Here is a 4,977-nt window from a genome sequence, read left to right as displayed (position 1 = left end):
CCTAACTCATTTCCAAGTCACCTGACATTAGCAATATTTCCAAACTCACATCCAGATTTGATAAATCACCAGGATGTACATGCTCTACAGGTCAAAGTATCTATGGAACTGGAGCAGGAACACCTGTGACATTTATGGTCTTCGTGAATTCGCCTTGTCTGACCACAAGGTTAAAGAGCTATTCCTAAAATCATTTTTTCCATAGGTAAACCACTGTTAGACCCATTAACTTCTGCACCTTTTCATTTTTAGAGGATTTTTCCTTTTTTGTTTTGAATTTTCAGGATTTTCCATTAAACTCTACTAACTTAGAATTCTTTCATCCACAGAAGTTACTAACTGCAAAGAGAAACCTTTCAGTGACTACTTTTCCTCTGCTGACAGAAAGAGACAGCCCGCTCCCAGAGGAATGAGGTACTTACTTGGATTATTTGGGATCAGAGGTGAATTTTCAAGACCTGGAGAGGATTCTGAGTCCAGTCCTCCTCTCCAAATCCCAGAACTTTGACTAGAAATGCTCGGAATCAGATTTTGCATTAGTGTGAGTGAGGAAGACAGTGGGGTGAGGAGGAGGAGAGTTCTAGCAAAAAGTGTGGATGATCATGGGCTGCCTTCCGGCCAAGCAGCAGCATCTCTTCCTTGGCTCCGTGCCTCATGGACACAGATTAGTCATTAACAATCTCTGCCTGCTAAATGATATAAACATAGAAAGGAACCTCGGGAGAGCCTCTGGATTCCCAGGACAAAACCACAGATCCCCCAGTATAGGGTATGCGACGAAGCTGAAGAGGCCTGCAACTCACCTCATAAAGCACTTCTCCTCTGGCCGTTTCATGGGCTCCCAGGGACCCAGATTTCTAGACATAATTTCAAACTAAGCTGCCATCTCTCCTCCCTCTCTTTCCAATTCCTTTTAATAGCTCTATCTCCTCCCAGGGACTGAAGCTAGAAACTTTGAGTCTTCGTGACCCTTCCTTTTCCCCATCCTCCCATATCAAGTGCTGTTATTACAAGTACTTGATATGATTTGTGTTGATTCTATCTTTGGAATGTCTTTTGTTTCCAAGTTGCTCTGCTCCTCCGCTAATTAGGACCTACCACAGCTTTTTTTCTGAAGAACAACACTGGTTTCTTGACTTCCAAGTCTTCTCTCCTCTTCTTTTTTTGTTTTCCAAGTTAATTCATAGAGCAAGCATAGACTCTGGTCAGAGGCCACTCATTAGTCACTTTGAGTAAGACACAGTTCTCTTATCTGTACAGTGGACATAAAGAAACTCTCTCATGGGCTCTAATAAAAATGACATAAATAGTTTAAATAGTTTAAAAGTACATGGCAAGCATTTAATACATTTTGGCCCTTATTTCTTTCTGGGGCCAGTAGGTGGCATGATGATTAAAGTGCTGGACTCCAACATGGCTGATCACGGTTTGGGTTCCAGACCTGGTGGCTAGCTTTCTTACATTCCCTCTCTCTCTCTCTCTCTCTCTCTCTCTCTCTCTCTCTGGTCAAATTTAAAATAATGATAATAGATAATATTAAAACATAAAAGTCTTCCTTTAAAAAAAAGTCTTTTCTTTACAAGTTGAACAAACATTGATTAGCCGCCTACTATGTATACAGAAAGATACTAGATGTTCTCCTAATCAAAAATTCCCAATGGCCTAAAAATAAAGTACTTGACACTGAGAACTTCTTCTACCCCTAATGATCTAGCCCTAATCTAGGTTTCTAAAAATTTCTCACATCTTGTCTCCTCAGAGGCACCAACTCCTTCCCAACTGTGCTGAGCTCTCCTGTCTTCATGCCTTTGCCCAAGTTCTTTCTTTTACCTGAAATACCTTCTTTTCACCTCCACACATCTTCCAGGCATGGACCAAAGGCTGAATTCTTCCATACACTATGGACTGAATTGTGTCTCTCCATAATTTGTAAGTAAGCCCTAATCCCAAATGTGACTATATTGAAGATAGGGCCTTTAAGGAAATAATTAAGGTTACATGAGGTCGTAAGGGTGGGACCCTAATCAGATAGATAGGTCTGATGTCCTTAAAATAAGATAAGACATCAGGCATGTGTATGCACAAAGGCCATGTGAGGACACAGAGAGAACACGGCCATCAGTAAGCCAAGGAGAAACATCTCAGGAGAAAATAACTCACCAACACCTAGATCTTACTACCAGCCTCCAGAACTGTGAGAAACAAATTTTTGCTGTTCAAGCCACCCAGCCTGTAGTATTTTGTCATGGCAACCCTAGTGGACCAGTACTACATGGATTCACTGAATACAATGAGTGGTATGTTCTCTTCTAAACTTTTAAATGCATGTGAAAATCTATCCACATCTTCTCTTTTAATAAAAACTGGGGGAGGGGCTAGCAGATAGTATGGTTAGGGCACTGGACTCCCACATGGCTGACCACGGTTTGAATCCCAGACCTAGCAGCTTGAAAATTCCACCTAGCATATGTGCGTACATGCCCAAAGTCCCAGGAGGAGAATGGAGAGAGGGGATTGTGGCACAGTCATCCCCTGTGGGGATTGATTTCTCACTTCCCCTCTCACTGTGCTTCTCTCTGTCTCTCTCTCCAGTGAGTGCACACACCCTATAGTAAAAAACTTAAAAAGGGGGGGAGGGGACTAGCACAAAGTGTGGTGGTTGGGGCACTGTATTCCCTCATGGGTGACTGTGGTTCAAGTTCCAGACCTGGCGGTTTGCCTTCTCATTTTTCCTCTCTCTCTCTCTCTCTCTCTCTGGTCAAAATAAATAAATAATAATAATAATAATAATAATAAAGTATAAAATTGGAGAGAAGTGGTATCATATGGTACATACTGTTCTATATCTGCTCTTCTCATTTAATATATCATACACATTTAATATCCCTAAATCTCCAATTACATATATGACATAATTTAATGGCAGTATATCTAACTGATGGATATATGCTCTCATTTTACCAATCCCCTATTGTTGAATATTTAACTAGTTCCAGTTTTCCTTCATTATAGACGATGTTGCATTGACCATCCTTTTTACCTAACTCTTTGCCTACATCAGTGATTATTCCCTTGGTATGATTTTTTGAGGTAGAATTGCTAAGTCAGGGAACCAGCAGTTAGCGTAATGGCTATGTCGCTGGACTCCCACGTAGTCGACTGCGGTTCGTGTCCCGGACCCGGTGGCTTAAAACTCACGCCGGGCACGTGTGCGTGCATGCCCAAGATCCCGAGAGGAGAATGGAGGAGAAGGGATTGCGGCGTGACCATCCCCCCTGGGGGGTGATTTCTCGCTTTCTGTCTCTATGTCTCTCTCTGTCTGTCTGGCGAGCGCACGCTCCCTACAGTGAAAATCTCTAAAAAAAACCAAAAAACAAAACAAAAAAAAAACAGAATTGCTAAGTCAGTGTGAATACACACACACACACACACACACACACTTTTATTTTTATTTTGCCAAAGGTTGTATGTACTCACCAGAGAGAGACAGAGAGGGAGAGGAAGAAAGCTCTACCCAACGGGCATGGTCACACCATAATTCTTTCTCTTTCATTTCTCGCCATCCTGTTGAGATTTCGAGTATGCTACCAGGACCAGGATTCAAACTGTGTGACCAGCCATGTGGAATCCAGTTCCCTTAACCACTAGACTGCAGCGCAGGTCCAAGAGTGGCTACATTTATAAACTTAGCAAAATGCCTTCAGAATGGATGTTGTCAACCCATATTCTCCATATGGGTCTAAATATGCCTATTTTCTGCCCTTTCAAAACATACCACTGGGGGAACCAGCTGTTAGCGTAATGGCTATGTCACTGGACTCCCACGTAGTCAACTGCGGTTCGCGTCCCAGACCCGGTGGCTTAAAACTCACACCGGGTGTGCATGCATGCGTGCCCAAGATCCCGAGAGGAGAATGGAGGAGAAGGGATTGCGGCGTGACCATCCCCTCTGGGGGTGATTTCTCGCTTTCTGTCTCTCTGTCTCTCTCTGTCTGTCTGGCGAGCGCACGTGCCCTATAGCAAAAACCTTTCCAAAAAACAAACAAACAAACAAAACATACCACTGGGGTCCTGATGGTTCTTTTATCCAGAGTAACATTCCTATGAGATGCTGCAGTTCTCATCTACCTCTCAAGTAGAAAAATGACATGGGCATCCCATATTTTGGGACCAGCAGTTAGTGTAATGGCTATGTCACTGGACTCCCATGTAGTCGACCATGGTTCGAGTCCCGGACCTAGTGGTTTAAACTCACGCCGGGCACTTGAGCATGCGTGCCCAAGATCCTGAGAGGAGAATGGAGTAGAGGGGATTGCAGCGTGGCCATCGCCCCTGGGGGGTGATTTCTTGCATTGTGTCTGTCTCTCTCTGTCTTTCTGGCGAGCGCACACACCCTATAGCAAAAACCTCTCTCTCCCCAAAAAAGCACTATATTTTGAACTGTGTGATATGACCCATTAGTCGTTTATAAAGTCACTTTAGTGGGTTATAAGTGGCATTTGTGTGTTTGCTTTCAATGTGATAGTATATAAAAGAATAGAGCAAATATTTGCATTGCAAGTAGAAAGGTACATATTGATTAATGGTGCTTTTGTTTCACTGCATATGTGTGTGTGGATGGGACCTAGATTTCAATGTAGAACAGTTGTAAGGTCACAGTTTAGAGTGTTTGAAAGGTACTAGATAGTTGAAAGTTTGTTGAATTGAGGCCAGAAGACTTGGATTCTGGGCGTAATTTGGGAGGAATGGAAACTACAGAAACAGAAAAAGGGCATATATCCTATTTACCTTTCCTAATGGAAAGACATTACTGATAGAAATGTGATAGAACTGTCAAAGGTACACCAAGTTAGCTACTTTAAAAAGTATAATATTAGTCATACATTTTTAAATTAATGTTTAATTTTATTTATCAGTATTATTATTTTTAATTTGCTACAGGCATGTTCATTCACCAGGAAAAGACAGAGGGAAAGA

The sequence above is a fragment of the Tupaia chinensis genome, unplaced genomic scaffold (genome assembly GCF_000334495.1).
Source record: "Tupaia chinensis unplaced genomic scaffold, TupChi_1.0 Scaffold000054_1, whole genome shotgun sequence".
Classification (NCBI taxonomy): Eukaryota; Metazoa; Chordata; class Mammalia; order Scandentia; family Tupaiidae; genus Tupaia; species Tupaia belangeri.
Note: the sequence above shows the minus strand (reverse complement) of the source record.